The sequence below is a fragment of the Urocitellus parryii genome, chromosome 7 (genome assembly GCF_045843805.1).
Source record: "Urocitellus parryii isolate mUroPar1 chromosome 7, mUroPar1.hap1, whole genome shotgun sequence".
In the NCBI taxonomy this organism is placed as follows: domain Eukaryota; kingdom Metazoa; phylum Chordata; class Mammalia; order Rodentia; family Sciuridae; genus Urocitellus; species Urocitellus parryii.
In genome coordinates, this window is record NC_135537.1 from 135,231,193 (window position 1) to 135,254,905 (window position 23,713).

The following is a 23,713-nucleotide window of genomic DNA, read 5'->3' on the forward strand; positions in this document are numbered from 1 at the left end:
GAAAGATGTGAGGGTATGAGGTTAATATAACTTAGTAAATTTGGAGGAGAAGTCTAATGAAGAGGATAAGTAGCAGGGGAATAGACAGGGGGTAATTTAGGGTAGACAAGTATGTGAGAGGATAGTAGAGTACATGAAAACAAACATATGTATTTAGAAAATTACAGGATGTAAAAATATTAAAATTTGGAGGTTGAAAGAAGAAGAAAGAGAAGGAAAAAATGGAAAGAAAGAAAAAAAGAGAAAAAATTAAAAGGGGTGGGGCTTATGCAATTCCTATATATTATATTATTCAGGTGACTCAGTTCTCAAAGTTCTGTTTCATGCAAAATTCTTGGTCTCACTTATGTTGGGATTGTGAGGGCCAGAGGATAGAATGGTAGAGGAGAAAGAAAAACTATAAGAAGGAAAAAAATACTCTTAGAATTACATTTGTTTCCTGCTTCTCTCTCTTCCAGTAGGTGGAGTTGTCTATTTTAAGCTTGAGTGTCTGCCCTCAGGGTGGTGTAGGTAACCAGGGTGAGAAGACTTGTGCCCCTGGTATCATATCCCTCTCCTGTCTGGAGCTTCCCAGATCCTGGTCTCTCTGTTTTGCTCCAGGTTTAGACCCCTCCCCTCTCTTGCCTATCAGGTCCAAACTGCAGGACCTCTCGCCCTCAGGTTCACACCAGGTGGGCTGCTTCCTGGTCGCACTGCACTCCTGTTCAACTGAGAGCGGTTTTTGTGCTGTGCAGTCACTGTGCCAAGTTATTGCAGCAATTTGAAGTTCAAATTGATTCAGTACCTTGCCTGAGGGCACATAGGAATTTGAGGAGTAGGGCTTCAAGCTAGCATTTGCCTTATTCCAAGGTATATAATCTTAACACCTATGACATGTGACCTACTCTCCACATCCTTCTATTAGCTCCTATTGACCATTGTAAATTTAGCTTCTGATTGTGGTGACTGTTGCTGCCAAATAAACCATGGAATATGTTCTAAAATGAACCTAAGACATCCCTATTTCAGTAATAGCAACCTGTGTGCCATCTATAATACCCATCTGTAGCACTAAATCTGACTTCCGGCTGCTACCTCCAGTCTAACTCTTTTGCTCTTCCATTATATCTGCTACTTACTCTCAATGAAAGAAATCATAACTGGTAGTGTGGGAAGCTGACATCAAAAACATAAAACTTCTAATTGGAAGATATTAAAAACCAAAGGACTTTACTTATATGTTCCAAGCAATAGGAATGATTTAATTTGGTGAGAAGAATGAAATATCTTGTGAATGGATCAATAAAAGGTCACTTTATTCACTTAAATAATGAAAGAATAATAGTATATTGGGAGATTGTGTGGGATTATTTTGCAAAATATGTGGCAAAGGATTAATATCCACATTATGTAGAGTTCCTGCAAATCAATAAGCAAAATTAATTAGCCATTAAAAAAGAGGCAAAGGACATGAAAAGCTAATTATCAATGATGAAATACAAATGGATTATATTAGTCCACTCATGTTACCATAACAAAATACAATACATAGAATAGATTAAATAAAATAATTTTGTGAGAAAATAATTTTCTCACAATTCTGGAAGCTGGAAGTCCAAGATCAGTGTGTCAGCATGGTCAGATTCTGATGAAGATTCTCTTTCTGCATGGAAGACAGACCTTCTTTGTATCCTCATATGAAAAGGAGAGGGGGGGGGAGAGGGGGAGAGGGAGAGGGAGGGAGAGAGGGATTCTTCATATGAGGCCATAACTCTATTCTATTAGGGCTCTACCTTTATAATCTGATTTAACCAAAATTACTTTCTAAAGACTATATCTCCAAATAAATCACATTGGGGGTCAGTGCTTCTATATGAAATTTTTAGAGAAACACAATTCAACACACATCCATGAATAATAAATATTTGGAAATACATTCATTCTTATGTGAACATCAAAAATACATATCAAATAATAAATAGTAATGTTCAACCACTATATTATCAAAAATTAGTAGATTTTATTTATAAGAGCCACAGTTATCAAAATCTTGGAGAATAAGCAGTTTCATTCATCATTGGAATAATAAAATAGTGCAAGTTTTGTGTAGAATAAAAGGAAACTATATATAAAAATCTAAAATTTTATTTAATTCAACTCAAGAATTTTGCTTATCACAACTTATGGAAATGCTTGCAGAATAATAAAAACACCCTGGTGGTTCAGGAGGCTGAGGCAGGAGGATCTCAGTTGAAAGCCAGCCTCAGCAACTTAGTGAGACCTTGTCTCAAAATAAAAAGGTAAAAAAGAGGGCTGGGATGTGTCTCAGTGCCCTGGGGTTCAATCCCTGGTATCAAAAATAAAAGTAAATAAAAAAGAAAAATACACTCTGAAGAATATTCTATATGTTATTGATTGTGAATACAGAAAATCTAGAAACAGTTTAAATTCTATAAAAGGCATAAGGCTAAATAAATTTTGATTCACTTGTAAATTAACACTGGGCAATCAATAAAATGTAAAACATAAGTTTTTAGATATTTGACAGATTAAAATCTACCTACCCTGAACTGTGTAAATAACAACCATGATATAACATACCCCTATTGATATAACATATACATAAACATATTTATATTGATATAAAGATACACAAACATATTTATATATGTATTAAAAATTAAAAGAATAGGCACCAAATATTTTTTAAGAATTTAACCTTTATTTATTTATTATTATTTTTTATGTGGTGCTGAGGATTGAACCCAGGGCCTCACCTTGCTAGGCAAGTGCTCTTCCAATGAGCCACAACCCTAGCCCAAGCACCAAAATTTTAACAGTGGTTATTTCATAAGATTGAGGGCACAAAAAGTAAAGGTTTTGATTTTCTACTGTTAAAAATTTGTTTTGTTTTCATTTTCATGAGTGCAATTCCTAATCAAAATTTTTAAATCAATGGATATTTCCATTTTGAAAAAAATTGAGAAATCCCTAAGGAAATATAAACTCTCCACAGTTAAGCATCCCAGAATCTTTCAATGTTGACAGGCTAGTGGAAATCAATGTCTCAATTCATACTGTACTAGATCTAGGTCACTGTTTGGGACCTTGTGTGAAAACAGGTGGTGGGAGCTGCTTTGGGGGAGCTTGATGGAAGGGTATGCTAATTCTTGGCACTAGGCTGTGACTTGTTACATTCCAGTTTAGAGACACTCTTTGCTGGTGCTTCTGGGGACCTTAGCAAAATAAATGAATAAAAGGTTCTTCCTGCAGGACCAAGAACCTCCCAAGATACAGATATCTTGGGTTCCCTTTTATCCGGACTAGGAAGAGTTCAGAGGACCAAATGGCAAGTACCCAGGGCTCTGGTCCAGGACTGTATACTATCATCAGGTAAAGCTTCCTTGGGGAGCAAGAGTACTACTTCCTAATAAAAGTCATCTTGTTCAAGACTCCAGGAGGGACTACTCCCATGGTTTCTACCTTCCTGAGACACCCTTCATGACAGAGCTCGCTTTCCGGTGAGCACCCTCCACAGAGCGCCCTGCACATCGGGATTCCTGAGACTGTAGATGAGTGGGTTCAGCATGGGGCTGACAACAGTGTTGAGGATGCCAATGCCCTTGTCCTTGTCTGAAGCCTCCACTGAACCCAGACGCATGTAGCTGAAGACGCCTGTCCCATAGAAGATGCCCACCACAGTGAGGTGGGAGCCACACGTGGAGAAGGCCTTCTTCCTGCCCTCTGCAGAGCGGATTCGCAGGACTGCAGCTGCCACGTGGATATAGGAGGTGACGATGAGAATCACAGGTGCACCTGCCATGAGGATACCCAGACCAAATAGCAGCAGCTCATTGAGCTGGGTGCTGGAACAGGAGAGCTGGAAGAGCTGGGGGAGGTCACAGTAGAAGTGATTGATCACATTGGGGCCACAGAAGTTGAGTGTGGATATGGCCACAGTATGGGTCAGTGCATTGGTGAAGGCACAAGCCCAGGACACAGCCACCAGTATCCTCTGGACTGTCTGGCTCATGCGGGTGCTGTAGGTAAGGGGCCGGCAGATGGCCAGGAATCGGTCATAGGCCATGGCTGTCAACAAGAAGCAGTCTACACCAGCCAACAGATGGAAGAAGAAGAGCTGTGTGAGGCAGGCTCCATATAAAACTGTATGCTTGTGGGACAAGAGGCGACTCAACATTGAAGGAACAGTGACAGTGATGCACCCAACGTCCAGCACTGACAGATTCCCCAGGAAGAAGTACATGGGGGTGTGGAGTTTAGGCTCCACCAAGATGGCTGCCAGGATGCTGAGGTTGCCCCCGACTGTGACCAGGTAGGCAAAGAAGAAGAGCACAAAGACAACTGGTCGCAGCCCAGGTGTCTCCACCAAGCCCAAAAGAATAAACTCAGTCACTGCAGTTCTATTGGCTCCAGGTAATGAGCCCCCGTAATAAGACATTCCAGAGTGGAAGGGATCAGCCTCGATTATTTAGTTAGTCAATAAAAAATATATTGACCTACTTATACTTGCTGCTCCAGGCAAAACCCCCAAATTCCTTAGGGAGTATTTCTCACTCCTCAGGCCACACCTCACTTATTGTCCGTGTCCTGCCTTCACCGTAGTATCCTTACCTCACTTCCATGTGCATTGCCCAATGCCACCACTACCTTGGACTTCTTTCTTCTCAAAAGGTATTTAAGTCCTTTCTCACTTTGTTCCCTGGTGTCAATGAATGAGGTCCTTCCCTGAAGGTCCTATATGAGATCTGGGGGAAAAATTATGCTAAAAGTAAAAAAGAACAGAACACATGAATTGATCATAAATCATTACAAATCTATTAGAAATAAAATAAAACAAACCTCTAGCAAATATAAAGAAGAAAAAAATAAAATATATAAAATTAGTAATCAAAAAGTCATAGTATTCACAGATGAAAAAGAAATTTAAATAATCATGGAACACTATCTGCCTCTAAATTTGGACAAATGATTGATTCTTCAGCCATCAGAACCATTCCCAAATGAAATAAACCAATAAATAAATAGATAAATAAGAAGTAAACAACAATAAAACATTGTCAGAAATGTACTTCAAATGTGCAGGCTCCAGTTTTATTCCATTTATATGCAAATTGTTTTAAATTTGTCAATATAAAGAGAATGTCTACATCATGTACACCTTCTGTATCTTAGAAATAAAGAGAGCCTTCCCATTCATTTTTCATCATTACCAAATCCTGATACTAAAATGTAACAATGATAAAAAGTGGAATTATTCTATACTACCCTCATTTGGCTAAAATTTGAAAACCCTAAGTACAACAAATTAAGCCTATCATAATCAAATTTTATAGAAAAAAAGAGAATGATTTAACATTAGTAAATTTACAAACATATAATATTATTATACTAAAAGAGGAAATCTTTCTAAAAGGCAATTCATAAGTGTCTACATCCATTTCTAATGTAGAGAAAAAAAGTAAACACTTCTATAGCTCCATGGAATGTAAGTGTGTAATTTATGTGACCTTATATAACAGGAAATGACCACTGAAAGCCTGTGTCCCTCCTAAAGGTAAAATAAAAGTGATATTTCTATTAAAATCAGGAGCAAGAGAGCCCTGGTCTTCATTACTTTGAATATTTTTCATTATTCTAAAAGTTTCAGGCAAAAAGACACAAGAAGTTTAAACATTAGAGGAGAAAGAAGAGAATAATTGGAAATGACAAAGTTGTCTAAATGACAACCCAAGAGAGCAACAAACAAACAAACCTAGGAAATAGAATTGTCAAGAAATTGGAAAGTTAGATAAAAAGCAATTATACACAAGCCAGTAGATTTGTGAAACACTGATAATAATTAATTAGAAGACTGGAACATTCTAATTCTTAGCAGATAATATCTTCTGACATAAAATTAAGAGTACGTAGGAAATAAGTTTATACCTGAAGTATGGACACAGGAGCCTAGAAAATGGCAGGAAGGAAATAACTATGGATTCCACCAACAGTGGAAACATGGGAGCTTCTCAGCTCCTCCTTTTCTGTTTTTCCCTCAGGTGATCTACAGTGAATTGGATTCTTTTTATAATCATATATATTTTATGTCAATATAATTGTATATTTTGGTTCCTTAAGATTACAGAGTTCCTTAATGGCCAAAGATATAGTGGTTCAATGATTGCTTTGTTGATTCTCCTACAGATTAAATAAAAGTATACAATGCTCCATATATTTGCTTCATAGCTCTATGAAATAATAAAATAAAATTTAATCCATTATGTTCTCTTCACAGAAAGTCTGCTAATAACAGAACAACTAACCAGTTTGTCAGTTTCCACCAAAATTAATCTCTGTGGTATCCATCAATGGAAGCTGAAGGACTGTTTTACTTTATTCCTGTGTGCATGCTTTACCATACTTTGTTTTCTTTGATGAATCCTTCAAAATTTAGTAACTAGATAATATTTTTGGTGCCCGTAAGTATTTAGGTCATTTTAAGAATACAGCTAAAACCCTCATATATAACAATAACCAAAGGTTGTGAACTCTGAAACTTTCATTGTCATGATCTAGAGATAATGAAAATAAATTCCTGATTATTATAAAATACATGGTGTTAATTTCCTATTGGTAATGTAGACCTTCAGTAACTATGGGGATGCCACATCTAGGGTCATATTTTCTGGAATCCACTGGCATAGAGTACCAGTTTGAACAGTTTCTACACACAACAGTGTCCTTGCTAGTGCCCATAACTATTTTCAGTATACCCCATGACATGGTCCCATGGACACTGGCTTAAGTTAATTGGGATCTTGGAGACTATCTACTCCCTTATTTCACCAATGAGGAGACTAAGGTGGAACACAGTTGAGGTGGAATTATAGGGTTTAGCGTGAAGAAAATTTAATCCATTATGTTCTCTTCACAGAGATCTGTACCTATGAGATGTACCTATGAGATCTCTGGTTTTATATTTTTCCAAAATAGTGCCCATTGATGAGCCTACTCATTTTACGTTTTTTAACCCCCAAATAACTAGGAGGCCATCAGATGAGAGGCCATTAGATAAGAGTATCTAATTGAGTACCCCAAAGGCACTTCCTGATTCCTAAGGAAGCATTAGAAAATCCATCATACATACACAGAAGAATGAAACTACATTCTTGTCTCTCATCAAAAAATCAACTTAAAGTGGAACAAAAACCTAAATGTAAGACGTGACACTAAGAAATTCTAGAAGAAAGCATATGGGAAACACTTCAAGGTATTGATATAAGCAAAGACTTTTGGATGAGACCCCAAAAGGACAGATGACAGAAGTAAAAATAGACAAATGGAATTGTATCAAAATAAGAAGCTTCTGCACAGAAGAAAAATAAAGGAAAAAACCATCAGCAGAGTGAAAAGAAAGCCAGCAGAATGCAAGAAAATCTTTGCAAACTATTCATCTGACAATGGATTAATACCCAGAATATATAAATAGCTCAAACAACTCAACACGAAAAAAACAATAATCTGATTTAAAAATGGGTAAATAATCTGATAGACAGTTCTCAAGACACACAAATGTCCAACAAGTATGTGACATAAACAGTCCATTCTTGGCCATCTGATGTGTAAGCTACTTCTTATAGGTGAGACATTTGATGTAGTGTTTCCTAAACTTTCCTAAAAATCCTTAATCTTTTCTGAAACTGATAACTGGAATATCCTCTTGCTTCCTCCAGGCTCTCAAATCCTTTGACTCAACTAAAGTGTTCCTCCTCTGATGAAGTTTTCATGATTCTTCCCCATCTCAAGCTCCTTCCACTAAACTCCCACCACACTTGAATTGAATACCTCACAGCTCTTATCTCTGTTAATCCCTTGCAGGGTCATTCCTCTATAGGACACACCTCTTCTCCACTCTGGCTTCAGAGAAATGTATGCCTGATTCAGCTTTGCATTCTCAATGCCTGTTACTGTACTTTGTGTACAGTAGGTGTTTGATATTTCTGAAATAAATGAGCGAGTGAACTTTGAAATTAAGACCATAAGATCAACAAGATCAGTGGAAGAGAACATAAGGTTGGGCTGTAGAAGTTGGGAAAGTTTTTCTTTATGAGCTGGAGTTTATGCAAGATGATGAAAAATTGATATGGTTTTACAGTATAGGCTTAAGTGTAAGGCACAAATGTACTGCTGTAGGAAATTCAGCTCCCTTTGTCTAGATGCAGGCATTTCTAAGAACTCATTTGGGAGCAGTTAAATCTATCCATTGATATGACATTTGCCTTTTCACAAAAAATAGCCCAAAAGGATTTGGAAAATAAGGGGTAGGCCCTGTGAATAAAAAACATATGCCCCCCCAAATTCCAAAAGCACACCTCAGAAAGCTCTACAATTCTTACTCTGTAGAGGTGAAACTTGTCTTTACCAAGATTCTAGGATGAACACCATCTATGCACCTAAGACGGTGATGGCCTTGAGTGAAGAAATCCTCCTAGATTAACATCCCTAGGTGTCCAGCATGAGCTTCAGGCCACCCTTATACAACATTCACCGTCCTGTACTCCGACATTTCAACAAAGCCCTTTATCATTTGATGTGGCCTTCTGACGTAGGCTTCTGGTTCCAGGTTGCTTCCTGAGGAATGGGTCCAGGCAGAAGGCCAGATACTCTGAATTCCCTCATAAATCCAATAGATACATAAACAGTTTCCATCCAAAGACTTTGTCAAGGTAGGCAAAGTGCCCTGACATAGGAGGGTCCCAGCACTTTCTCTCTTTTGATGTGTTTCCCTGAGCAAGACTCTCCCTACTAAATCCTCTGTGAAATGAGAGGTTCGGCTCACTTGGGAACAACCTGGGTGCCTCAAGTTGCTGGAGAGTACTCACCTTGTTACAGGTGTGATAGCCAGCAAGGCTTCTGCAGAAGGGAAATGAAGAATTGGAGGCACTGTTCAGGCCCTAGCCTCAGAGAACAAGGAAGGACCATATATAAGAGAATAAAAGAGAGATGAGATCATCCTGTCATGGAGCTCCATCTTCTGCAATGTTATGCTCTGGGGACCTCAGAAATTAGCCCCCCAGGAAGGAAAGGACCTTGGGGAGCCACAAACATATAAACAATCCAAGCGTTTAATGAACCCAATAATGACTTTGTGATGCTTTTGATTGTTCTTAAAAAGTTTTCACACCCATTCCCTACTCCACCCCTCATATTAGTTCCATTGGTAAACAGAGGGTTATTAAGACATTTGTCACACAAGGATAATGAAGCCCAGAGAGTTTATTCATCATTCTAAAGTCACCCATGGAGTTAATGGTGGTGCTAAAGCCTGACCAGGGTCCCTGGACCAAACAGTTTGTTTCTCCAGATTCCTGGCTTAGTGAGAGCTTAGCAACTCCCAGGCTTGCCTTGCCCTGGAGGTGAGAAGGAGGTAGAGAAAGAGGCAAAGGGGAGATGCCCTCTCCAGACACGGTTTTCTGTGAGTCCTCAGGAACGCAATGCTTCCCTCTCAGAACCTTGTTAGTGCGGACTACTGGGATTGCATTCTGCAGGCGGGGGATCCCATAATAATTTTGGAAGTGGTAGTGGAAGAGCTGAATTGAGCTAAGAGGGTTCTAGGGGTCCCCAGGGATGTCACCCCACACTAGAATTTTCTAGGCCTAATTAGAAGTTGGTGATGAGATTAATAGTCAGGAAATGTGGAGAGGTCATCTGGCTCTTCTTCAGTGTCCTGCTCCATTTCAACCCTGATTTCCCATCAGATGGAGAACGTGCATTTCTCTAGCTATAGGAGCCCAGCTCCTGATACTCTCCCAGGGCATCCTGGTGCATCATGAAGTACACTGATGGGGTCTACTGTCAAACTAATTTGTGAATGGTGTGACTTAGGACCAGCTGCGGAACTTCTTGGTCATCAGCCTCCTCATCTATGAAATCAAAATAATATTTCCAACCACTCAGGTTGGTCTGAGAATTATATAAAATAACAGATGTAAGGTACTTAGTAATGATCAAACAGCCATCACTGATAGATAGTTTAATGTTGTGGATTATCTCACCTAATCTTCCTGACAAGTCTTTGATGGGATTTGACTATTTGCTGTAATTTACAGAGGAGGGAACTGGGGCTCAAAGAAGGTTAGTAAGTTGCTTCATGTTATACATCCAGGAAGTGGCAGAGCTGGAACTCAAGCCTCAAAACATGATTTTAACAACTTTTCCACAAGATTTTCCCTTCCCTCTTCTTCCCTCTGCTTCAAAAGCAATTAAGGCCCCTCATATCACCATGGGGACTCTGTTTTTTTCTCAAGGCTCTGATGTTGGTGCCAGCCCATGGCAGCTCCTTCATGATACAGTAATGGTTATCTCCACCTACAGGGTGCTAGCCAATTGGGAAAGGGTTAGTGGCCTTCAGATGTTTGCCTTTAGACTTGTCAAAGCACTCGGTACCTGTTAGGTAATGAACAAGTCTGGGAGCCACATCCCGGGCATGTTCACTCCGGCAAGCCCAGCCTTCAGCTCTGGATTCTAACTCCAGTTAAAAACTGCCACCACCTACGGTGTAACTCTGTTTTACCAGGTGGCTCCTGCCCATTATAATGTATTTTAAAGGCATGGTAATTAAGACAGGTCATGTTTGAGCAAAATTAGAGAAATAAACCAAAACAGCACAACAGACAGCCTGTAATTAATATGTGGAAATTTGACACAGGACACATGGCATGGCTAGCCTGCAGAGTGGTAGGAAAGAGGCCTCTTGGTAAACAGCCCTGGGGCAATCAAGGATCCACGGAGAAAAAGATGATATTCTCCTGCTCATTGCACATTCAATGCACAAAGCCCAGTTTCAGATAGATGAGATACTTATATTGCAGAGTAACAACGTACAATCTTAAATATATTCTAATAATACATTCCTAAATATATTCTATGGAGTACTCTTATGATCTTTTAGAAGGTACAGATTTCTTAAAGAAGTCCCCACAATATTAAATATATTTTAAAAAGACCAAGAAATTAGCTTTAACTCAAATTTCAAACTGTTTTATTAGTAAAAAGATAAGCCAAGTATTTAAAAAAAATTTTGGCACATATAGCTATTCTGAAGTATCCAAAACATATTAAAAACTTTTGCAACCAATGAGAAAAAGATAAAGACTCAATAGAAAACAGGCAAAGGATATAAACAGAAATCTCACAGAAGAAACAACAAAGGTCAATGAACATAGAAAAGAAAAGTCAGACTTATTGGTAATCTAGCAAATGCAAGGTAAAATCACAATGGAAATGTCGCTGTACAATTACTATCTTGAGCCAAATGAAGAAATGAGATAATATCAAGTTTTAAGGAGAACAGAGATCAACAAAACTCTTACACACTGCTGTTGAGAGCAGCAAATTTTGTGCTACAATCTCTCTCTAATTATTTTTGTTTGATTGAATATACCTTGCCTCATTCCTTTTATTTTTATTGAATTTCATAAATGCAACACTAATACAGGCATAACAATATTGCATATGCAGTGGAGCTCCCAGCTTGAGAATCAAAATTACTTTACCTTGGAATTCAGACAAATTTGGCAGCACTGGGAAGGTCCCAGCAAGTTCAGCATACATGAGGGGCACTTTGGAAAATGATTTTTTTCTTTAAACCTAAGTTGTATTGATTCCAATCCTAATTAGAAACCTTAGAGAAATTCTTGTGTGTGTGCACCAGAAATGTGTGCAAGAATGTTCACAGAAGCAAACACAATACCTTCAAACAGAAAAGAGATGATCCATCATGGAACACTAATGCAATGCAATCATGGAAATAAGTGACTAACAGCTGTAGACACTGGTATAGAGAGCCACACAAACAATACTGGGTGAAATAAACACTACAAAAGAGAATGACTAGTGACTTATTGCTCTTATATAGACCATTTATGTACATGTTGTTGCTGAAGTTCTTTTCCTTGAATTTAGCAGGTGGGAGGTCGGCCAAAGAGGACTGGCATCAGGAGATGAACTCTCTCTGGTGTTCTGTGCATTGTCACTGACTTGGGCCTATGAACTTGGTCTACCTTCTTGCAGGAAGCTCTCCCATCCCCATGCATGTTGACGCTGGTGGGATCCCGTGCTGCAAAGTCTGTCTGAATTCCAAAGTGAAGTAACTCTGATTTTTAAGCTGAGTTCCACTACATATGTAATATTGTTAGGCCTGTATTAGTGTTGTGTTTATGAAATGCATTAAAAATAAAATGGCCCCACTCTGCCTGTGCCATTCTGGAGCCAACCTATCTCCTTGCATCAAGCATCCAGAGGGGCCCACCTCGCATGGATGGAGGGTACATGGTAGTGTGATAGTCGCCAGGCTGGGGCTGCTGCTTCTGGCATTGCTCCTACACATGCAGATTTATTCAAACCAAACAGCTGTTGTGACACTTTCAAGAAACTCCTCACAGAGTATCTCGGCTGCTCCCAATTCAACTAATGCTACCCACAAGGCAGCTGGCAGGGCCCTGCAGTCAATAGCTAGTCTCCTTGTGATCTCACTTTATCTTCTACATCTCTACTGTTAAGAGACTCAGGCCAAGAAATGTCTCTACTTCCTCATCTTTTAAACCCAATCCAAATGGTGACTATAAATCCAGTGTGTCAAGGAAGAAGCAGGTCTGCTTTAAATCTACCAATTCCACACCTGACTTTATTGGTACAGAAAGCATTGAGAATTCCAAATTGATTGAAGGACATGTGAAGGGTTTCACAGGTGATGCATTCCAATATTAAATCTGCTGGAGTTTAACATATGAGATAAAAAGAGATAATGTCCAAAACTGAGACATGATTTCCTCCAATGAGGCTTAAGAAATATGGACACTTAAAACAAAGACATAGAAAAAGAACATGAAGGGCTAGAGCTGTGGGTCAGTGGTAGAGCACTTGCCTTGCATGAGTAGGGCACTGTGTTTGATCCTCAGCACCATATAAAAATAAATAAATAAATAAATAAATAAATAAATGTATTATAGCAATCTACAACTAAAAAATTTTAAAAAGAATATGAAGACTATAAGTAGGGAATAAGAATAATATGTGTTTCTCCTTTCTCATATAAAAATAAGCAATTAAGTCATTTGTACTTATGTCACAAAGTAACAGGAATTTGATCTTGTAAATGTGCACTATTTTGGATGAGACAAAGTACTTGCACAAATTAGAAGGTAGTCATTCCTCAAAATAGAGGACAAAATTCAGAGATGCAAAGACTAGGTTGCATTATTAGTGATAATAGTGAAACACTTGAAATTAGGATATACAATCAACAAATATATGAAAAAAATATCCATCATCTCTAGCAATTAGAGAAATGCAAATCAAAACTATTCTAAGACATCATCTCACTCTAGTCAGAACAGCAGCTTTTATGAAGACAAACAAAAATAAGTGTTGGCAAGGATGTTGGAAAAAAGGTACACTCATACATTGCTAGTGGGACTGAAAATTGGTGCAGCCAATATGGAAAGCAGTGTGGAGACTCCTTGGAAATCTTGGAATGGAACTACCATTTGATCCAGCTACCCCTCTGCTCAGTCTATACCCCAAAGACTTAAAAACAGCATACTATAGGGACACAGCCACATCAATGTTTCTAGCAGCACAATTCACAATAGCTAAACTGTGGAGTCAACCTAGATGCCCTTCAGTGGATGAATGGATTAAAAAATGTGGCATATATACACAATGGAATTTTACTCAGCAATAAAAGAGAATAAAATCATGGCATTTGCAGGTAAATAGATTGCACTGGAGAAGATAATGCTAAGTGAAGTTAGCCAATTCCCCCAAAACAAATGCCAAATGTTTTCTCTGATATAAGAAAGCTGACTCATAGTGTGGTAGGGAGTGAGAGCATAGGAGAATTAGATTAATTCTAGATAGGGAAGAAGAGTGGGAGGCAAAAGGAGTGGGAAGGGGATTAGCAAGGATGGAGGAATGTGATAGACATCATTATCCAAAGTACATGTATGAAGACATGAATTGGTGTCAACATACTTTATATACAACCAGAGATATGAAAACATTGTGCTGTATATGTGTAATAAAAATTGTAATGCATTCCGCTGTCATTTATTTTTTTTAAAAAATCAATAAAAATGTCCATTGGTCAAGGAAATTTTGGCACATGCAAATAATAGCATATATAAGAAAGTCATAACATTGAATGTGCTCATTAAATGATGCTCAAACATAAAGATTGTTTTTAAGAAAGCTGAAAATAAAATTTTATGCAATAGCTTGTATTTTCATAAACAAATTAAAATGTAAAAATGCATGTGTGTGAGTAGCAGGATATGAAATCAACACCCATAAATTAAAGGCATTTTCTGTATATCAGTGACAAATCCTCTGAAAGTGAAATGAGGAAAACTACCCCATTTACAATAGCCTCAAAAAAAATACTTGGGAATCAACTTAATGAAAGAGGTGAAAGACCTCTACAACAAAAACTACAAAGGAAGAAATTAAAGAAGACCTTAGACGGAAAGATCTACCTTGCTCTTGGATAGACATAATTAATATTGTCAAAATGACCATACTACCAAAAGCACTATACAGATTTAATGCAAACCCCCAATGACATTCCTCATAGAAATAGAAAAAGCAGTCATGAAATTCATCTGGAAAAATAAGAGACCGAGAATAGCTAAAATAATTCTTACCAAGAAGAATGAAGCAGGTGGCATCACTATACCAGACTTTATACTACAGATCAATAGTAACAAAACCAGCATGGTATTGGCACCAAAATAGACTGGTAGACCAATGGTATAGAATAGAGGAAATAGAGACTAACCCACATAATTATAGTTATATTAGACAAATGCACCAAAAGCATACATTGGAGAAAAGATAGCTGGGAAAAGTGGAAATCCATATGCAACAAAATGAAATTAAACCCCTATCTCTCACCAAGCACAAAACTCAAAGTGGATAAAGGACCTAGGAATTAAATCAGAGACACTTCATCTAATAGAAAAAAAATTACCCCCAAATCTCCATCATGTCAAATTAGGCCCTGACTTCCTTAATAAGACTCCCATAGCACAAGAATTAAAATTAAGAATCAATAAATGGGATGAATTCAAACTCTAAAGCTTCTTTTCAGCAAAAGAAACAATCAGTGAGGTGAATAGAGAGCCTACATCTTAGGAGCAAATTTTACCACACACACATCAGATAGACCTCTAGTCTCTAGGATATATAAAGAACTAAAAAAATCTTAAATACACAACAACAACAATAACAAAAAAACAACAAATAGCCCAATAAATAAATGGGCCAAAGAACTGAACAGATACTTCTCAGAAGAGGATATTCAATTAATCAACAAATATATGAAAAAATGTTCATCATTGCTAGCAATTAGAGACATGCAAATCAAAACTACTCTTAAGATTTCATCTCACTCCATTCAGGATGACAGCTATTATGAAGACAAACACAATAAGTATTGGTGAGGTTGTGGGGAAAAGGTTACACTCATATATTGCTGGTGGACTTCAAATTGGGGCAGCCAATATGGAAGGCAGTATGGAGATTCCTTGGAAAACTGGGAATGGAAGCACCATTTGACCAAGCTATCCCTCTCCTCAGTCTATACTCAAAGGTCTTAAAAACATACTACAGGGACACAGCACATCAATGTTTACTGCAGCACAATTCACAATAGCTAAATTATGGAACCAACCTAGATACCTTTTAGTTGAAGAATGGATAAAGAAAATGTGGTATATATACACAATGGAATATTACTGAGCAATAAAAGAGAATAAAATCATGGTATTTGCAGGTAAATGGATGGAGTTGGAGAAGATAATGTTAAGTGAAATTAAACAATCCCGAAAAACCAAATGCCTAATGTTTTCTCTGATACAAGGAGGTTGATTCATAATGGGGTTGAGGGGTGGAGCTTGGGAAGATTAGATGAACTCTAGATAGGACAAAGGGGTGGGAGGGGAAGGTAGGAGGCATGGAAATAGAAGATGGTGAAATGAGTTGAACATCATTACCTTAAGTATATGTATGAAGACACAAATGGTGTGACTATACTTTGTATACACCCAGAGATATGAAAAATTGTGCTCTATATGTGTAATATGAATTTTAATGCATTCTGCTGTCACATATAACAGATTAGAATTAAAAAATGCATGTGTGTAAATGTGTGTACACGTGCAAACACTCATGGCATCCAGAGACACAGTGATCAGGTGATAATTGGTTAACATCTGACAAAATGTAAGCTCCATGTGTGCAGGGACTATGTCTGGTTTTTGGTCATGTCTTGACTAGCACATAATAGTAGTTATAAAGCACTTTAAAATCTAAGTTCTAATTTGGATTTTGCAACGGCACAGTTGAATATCATCCACAGTGATAACCAGGACCAGGATTAGAGAGTAAGTAAGCCAGCTTTTTTTAAAACCTCATTTCACAGATAAAAAAAATGGTGCAGACAGGTTATGCTGAGAGCCATAGCCAAGTAGAAACGATGCATGGCATTTTGGTTTGAAAGGTGACCCTGCTCAGGGTTTAGGGTGGATCCTGCTGGGAATAGGGTGGCTCCAGGTTTAGGGTGGATCCTGCTGAAATAGGGTAGCTCCAGGATTAGGGCGTATCCTGCTGCCTCAGGCGCCCGCTCCTTTAGAGTTCCCATTGAGTTCTCACAGGGTTCTGAGAGTACCACAGAGCCCGGTGGAGGGAGTGTATTTTCCCAGAACGTGCATGTAGAGTGTTGGTGAGAGTTGGGGAATAAAGAGTTGCTGTTTGAATCTACAAGGCTTTGGTGGTGGCTCGGTTATTTTGTGCCCAGCGAGACTGCGGCAAGGTTAAGTGATTTGCCAGAACCTATGAAATTAGAATGTAGAATAGCTTCTAAGTACTGGCTTCTAGGCCAGTGTCTTTATCTTCTCTCTGCCTTTAGGAAATCACTGAGTGATACTGATTCTAGCAGCAAGTCTCAGAAATTCAAAAGGCAGTAAAGCTGAATGAAGAAAAGCCATAAACAGGACATATGGAGACCCCAGTTCTAATCCAACTCTAAAGCCCTTAGCCTAGGTGAGCTCTTGACGTCTCAATTTCTCTATCTGTAAAATTAGTCTCTTCCAAGAATTTTAGGCTTTTTTTTTTTAATTCACCTTCTATGGTAGATGCTCAGACTCACACAGGATGCCAGCAAATGGAGACAAATAAATGACTATGGGCAATTAAATAGAGAGTTCTCACTAATAAAGCTGGGAACAGGTGCATAAACCCATCAACAATTCACCACCATGGATCTCTGATGGATAGACCTGGTACTTGGGCATCAGCAACTGGACAGATGCTCAAATTGGATGTGGTAGCCATGAGCCAGGAAGAGATGTGAAGGCCTGAGAGGCAGCAATGAATGAAAATGGAAAGAAGTGACCTTGAGAAGGAGCCTTGGAACATTGACCAGAAGATATTTGTTATTGAGAGTTGTGTTCGTGGAATCTGGAGTAACAAAGATAGCAGGGCCTTATTTGGGCTCAGACATTTATTTGGTAGTTAAAGGTGCTTTTTCAGGAGAGAATATCAGGAATGGCCAATATGATTCCAGCATCTTCTACATGTCAGGGAGCAAGCTGGAAGGCTCAGGCTCTTGCGGCATCAAGCCACCCATGGTCAAGTGAAGGCAGCATTGGGTGAGGAGTAGTGAGAGCTGGGTCCTGGGCTAACACCGCCACGTGACATCAGGCCAATTGGTTCTGTAGCCTCCATCCAGGTTTTTAATCTATAAAATAGTTATTCTGAGGATTAAGTGAATTGAGCTTAGATTTATTGAGTTGATGTTAGGTATAGTGTAGCTGTTAAATTTCCATCCGATTTTTAGTTGAAGGAGTTACCATATTCCTAGAGTCTGTGCTTGCGCTCTCTCTCTCTCTCTCTCTCTCTCTCTCTCTCTCTCTCTCTCTCTCATACGGTGCAGAGCATGAATTTATCCACCCAACTCCACATGTCCACTCCAGTCCTCTGGCCAGTGCTATGGCCCATGTACCACACTTGCCTGCCCTTCCATGAAAGAACTAGTGAAGGGCTCAGACCTGTAGAAACCACTGTGTCTTCCCCACACACTGGGATTCATCTCTTGAGTCCCCTGACTCTTCAGTATATTTTGATATATCAGACAAGAGGAAACTAATTGATAAACTTTGTGATTTTCCCCAGCTCCGCAGAGCCTCAAGAGTCTCCCTCCAGCAACTATTTCCATTGAGACAGCCAGGGCCAGGATTGAGGACTGAAGTCCTTGTAAGTTCTATGAACAGAATCCTTTAATTAGCTCCCAAATGAGGGTTTAGGATAAGGCAGCCTAGGGGCTGAGGGAAGCCCAGGGATTTGCAGATTGTCTTCTGCTAATAAGACCAGGGGGAAGGGCCACCAAGAAAGAGTTACTTTCCTTTTGGCACTTAGTCTGAAAGAAACTGAGACCTTGGAGAGTGGAGGAGCCAATTAACAATGCGTGGTTTCAGTAGTGTCATTAGCAAGACTCATGTCATGAGGGGAGGGAAAAGGTGTTCATAAAGAGAAGGCCTGGGCCTGGGCCAGCCTCCTGCAAATAGGAGCCAGCCATTCCTTTCTTTTTTGCCTGGTTATTGGTATTTTCATTCTTGCTGTCTCCAGCACACCCCACTCTCCTGTTCTGCTGGTCTTCTTTCTATCACAAGCTGTTTTTTTTATTCCATATTAATAAATCCATCTGCTTCATAGTCTGCAATGGCTGTCATTTTATAACCTCTTCCTGATTTCTTTGATCAAACTCCTCTATCTTGGCCTTTTGGATGGTTTCCAGTTTTTCACTATCAAGAGCCACACTCTGAAAGGACTTTGCACAATGTCCTGGAATTTTCAACAGTTTTATAAATTTGACAAACTTCAACCAGACAGATTGCTTTATTTGACTTTCCTATCAATTCAGTGTGAGAAGGCCACTCCCCTAATCCTAACCAACCCTAGAATTACCATTCAAAAATCTTTATGATGTCATACATTAATCATTACTTCCCTTGTTTTGTTTGCACTTTTTTTGTGAATAAGGCTGAGATTTCTGTCTTATATTAATGCAAATATTAACATTTAGTCATGAGTACTGCAAATATTGCTCCTATTATGGTTTTATCTCTTTAACATGAATAGTGTTTTGATAGTTTATATAGTCAGATATATAAATATTTTCTTTATGACTTCTGTGTTTGCTGTCACACTTGAAGTTATTTTTCTTGTTTAAGGTTTATAAAAATTATCAGCTATATTCTACTATTTATTTTATGACTTTATTTTGTATTTTATAATTTTTCTATTCAAATTCAGTTTAGTACGTGGCGTGATATAGGAATACATCCTCTTTATATTTTTTAGCTCTATAGCTTGTGTCCCAAAATTGTTCCCAATAATAATTTGAAGTGTCACCTTTGAAATATATATATGTATATATATATATAACTGTGTTGGTCAGATTTTTGTTGCTGTGAACAAAATACATGAACAACTTAAAGGAGGAAAGATTTATAGATCTATTTTGGCTCACAGTTTCAGAAGTTTCAGTTCATGGTGAGCTGGCTTCATTGTTTTTGAGACTTAGGTGAGGCAGAACATCAGGGTCGAAGGGTATGACTACAGAAAGCTGCTCATCTCATGGCAACCAGTATGCAGTGAGTGGGGCAGGAAAAAGATGTAGTCCCCAAGGGCATGCCCCCAGTGACCGACTTCCCCCAGCTAGACCCCACCTCACAGTAGTCCATTCAGCTATCCATGGATTAATCCACTGATGAGGTCAGAGTCCCCACGATCTGATCCCTTCCCCAAAGCCCCACCTCTGAACACTGGTTCATGGGGGAACCAAAACTTTAACACAAGAGCCTTTGGGGACATTCCAGATCCATCCACAACCTATACATTAGCCTGTGTCTGAGCCTTACATTCTCCACCATCCTGTGTTGGTCGACCATGTTTCCACAGCACTGCAGCCTCAGCTTCTCACAGTTGGATTTGCTTGGTTTCCTGGGAAGGAGTCCTCTGACTCTCTCCTCCCAAACCTTGATTAGTCTCAAATGTTTTCTCTTGCATTTTAACTATTGGTAGCACTAAATACCAACTGGGGTTTTCTCCCATTAGGATTTTACTCAGATCTATGTTAAATTTATAGATTGATCTCAGAGAACTGATAGCTTTACAATATTTGGTCTTTCCAGATAGGGATATGTATCAAGTGTTATTTCTAGAGAAGAATTTTGTAGGCTTTAAAATCTAGAGTTTTGCTTTTTCATTAAGTTTATTTTTCAATATGTAACAGGGTTTTTTTTTAAACCATTGTGAAGTGGACATTTTAATGTTCAATATAAATATTTTAGGGCTCTTGATGCATATTGCTAATTTATCTATCATCAGGAAGATGGCATCTTTGTTTCCATTTCACCATGCCATCACAAGTATTCATTATTTTAAGTAATTGCTAATTTGGGAGGCAAATTAGCAATGTTTGCATTTTTGCCTTTGTAACGTGACTTTATGTCCTAGGCTTATTTACCTTTCAAGTTCTCAGTGTTTTCCTATGTACTTCTATTAGTTCTTAGAGGGCAAAGATATTAACCTTCTCATATATTCTGCAAATATTTCCCCAAGTTCATTGTTTGACTTCTAACTTGAATGATTTTCCAGACCTTTAAAAAACATTTTATAGATTCATATATGGAAAATGTTTACATATAAGAGGGTTGTATATGCCCTTTTCTTTTCTTTTCTTTTCTTTTCTTCTTTCTTCTTTCATTTTTCTTTCCCCCTCCAAGTTTTACTATTTTAACATCCTGTATAATTCTAAATACATATGTGTGTTTGTTTTATTTACTTTACTGTCTTCCCATGTACTTGTCTACCCTAAATTAATTCCTGTCTATTCACTTGCTACTAACCCTCTTCATTAGATTTCTATTTCATACTTTCTAAGATATATGAACTCTATAGCCTCACATCCTACCTCCTCAGCATATTATCTTACGTCCCACCTCCAGTTCATTGTCCACCATCAGAAACTGTAAAACTCTTTTGAAACTACTGATTATATTTTAAATAATAATTGAATCCAACGTTTTTGGACATTGAGACTAAACTGTAAACATTTTAATAACAACAATTTGTTCATAGGTGATGTATTGTTGATATTGGGATTTGTTAATATAGTCCTTCTCCACAAAGGAGAGATGTTGGAACCCTACAAGAGCACTACAAACCTAAAGGGTAAAAACAATAACACCCTAGACCCACAGAGCTGGAAAGGAAGACACACAAGCAACATGAAAAGACGAGGGAAGAAGGTGCTCCAAACAAATGAAGACACCACATCATTAGAATCATTGGCAGCCACAGCAGAAGAAATGACAGAGGAGTTCAGGATGTACATGGTTAAAATGTTCTGTAAACTCAAGGAAGATATAAGAGAGCAAACACAGGCAAAAAAAGATCATTTCAACAAGGAGCTACATAAACAAACACAGGAAGCAAAAGATCACCTCAACAGGGAAATAGAGGTTCTATAAAACAAACAAAAAAACAAAACAAAACAAAACACTACAGAAATCCTTGAAATAAAAGAAATAATAAACCAAATTAAAAGCTCAAATGAAAGCATCACCAACAGAGTCGACCATTTAGAAGATAGGACATCAAACAATGAAAATAAAATATATAATATTCAAAAGAACACAGACCACACAAGAAACATGAGTAGAACATTCAGACATGAAGAATAAATTGGAAATCCAAATTCAAGAAGCCTACAGGATGCTGATTGTACAAAATCACAACAGACCCACACGAAGGCACATTATATTGAAAATGTCCAACATACAGAATAAGGAGAAAATTTTAAAAGCCACAAGAGAAATGAATCAGATTACATATAGGGGGAAAGCAATTAGGATAATGGCAGATTTTTATAACACAGACCCTGAAAGCCCAAAGATCCTGGAACAAAATATATCAAACTCTGAAAGAAAATGGGTGCCAAACAAGAATCTTGTATCCAGCAAAATTAAGCTTTAGATTTGAATATGAAATAAAAACCTTCCATAATAAGTAAAAGTTAAAAGAATTTATAGCTAGAAAAACAGCACTACAAAACATCCTTGGCAAAATACTTCATGAAGAGGAAATGAAAAACAACAATGAAAATCAGCAGAGGGAGATAGTACCCTAAAGGAAAAGTTAATCAAAGAAGAAAATCAAGTCAAGTTAAATTGCAAAAATAAACAAATATGTCTGGGAATACAAACCATATCTCAATAATACCTGAATGTTAATGGCTTAAACTCACCAATCAAAAGATTTAAAAATATACAGAAACATATCAAAAAGATAATGCACCATGATTAAATGGGATTCATTTCAGAGATGCAAAGTTGGTTCAACATAAGGAAAACAATAAATGTAATTCATCACATCAATAGACTCAAAGATAAGAATCATACGTGATGAAAAAGGTAATATCACAACAGACACTACAGAAATACAGAGGATAATTAGAAATTATTTTGAAAACTTATACTTGAATAAAATAGAAGATTTTGAAGACATCAACAAATTTCTTAAGTCATACAATTTGCCCAGATTGACCCAGAAATATATACACAATTTAAACACACCAATGTCAAATGATGAAATAGAAGACACCATCAGAAGCTCATCAACCAAGAAAAGCCCAGGACCAGATGAATACACAGCTGAGTTCTATAAGACCTTTAAAGAAGAACTAATACCAATACTCTACAATTTATTTCAGGAAATAGAAAAAAGAGGGAGTACTTCTTTTTTTTTTTTAAAGAGAGTGAGAGAGGGGAGAGAGAGAGAGAGAGAGAGAGAGAGAGAGAGAGAGAGAGAGAGAATTTTTAATATTTATTTTTTAGTTCTCAGCGGACACAACATCTTTGTTGGTATGTGGTGCTGAGGATCGAACCCGGGCCGCATGCATTCCAGGCAAGTGCGCTACCTCTTGAGCCACATCCCCAGCCCAAGAGGGAGTACTTCTAAACTCATTCTATGAGGCCAATATTACCCTGATTCCAAAACCAGGCAAAGACACATCAAAGAAAGAAAACTTTACATCAATATCTCTAATGAACATAAATGCAAAAATTCTCAATAAAATTCTGGCAAATCGAATACAGAAACATATCAAAAAGACAGTGCACCATGATCAAGTGGGATTCATTTCAGAGATTCAAAGTTGGTTCAACATAAGGAAATCAATAAATGTAATTCATCACATCAATAGCCTCAAAGATAAGAATCATATGATCATCTCAATAGACACAGAAAAAGCATTTGACAAAATACAGCACCCCTTTATGTTCAAAACACTAGAAAAACTAGGGATAATAGGAACATATCTCAACATCGTAAAGCCTATCTATTCTAAGCCCCAGGCCAACATCATTCTAAATGGAGAAAAATTGTAGGCATTCCCTCTAAAAACTGGAACAAGACAGGGATATCCTCTTTCACCATTTCTATTCAATCAATCAACAAATACATGAAAAATGCTCATCATCTCTAGCAATTAGAGAAATGCAAATCAAAACTACTCTAAGATATCATCTCGCTCCATTCAAAATGGCAACTATTATGAAGACAAACAACAATAAGTGTTGGAAAGGATGTGGGGAAAAAGTACACTCATACA

General features: G+C 37.9%; 2 pseudogenes; one reads left to right on the forward strand and one right to left on the reverse strand.

Annotated features, from left to right (window-relative positions):
* Positions 1 to 3,478: 3,478 nt before the first annotated feature.
* LOC144256256 (olfactory receptor 3A2-like) lies at positions 3,479 to 7,105 on the reverse strand (annotated as a pseudogene).
* Positions 7,106 to 12,218: 5,113 nt separating this feature from the next.
* Positions 12,219 to 12,539, forward strand: LOC144256184 (signal transducer CD24 pseudogene; annotated as a pseudogene).
* Positions 12,540 to 23,713: the final 11,174 nt, after the last annotated feature.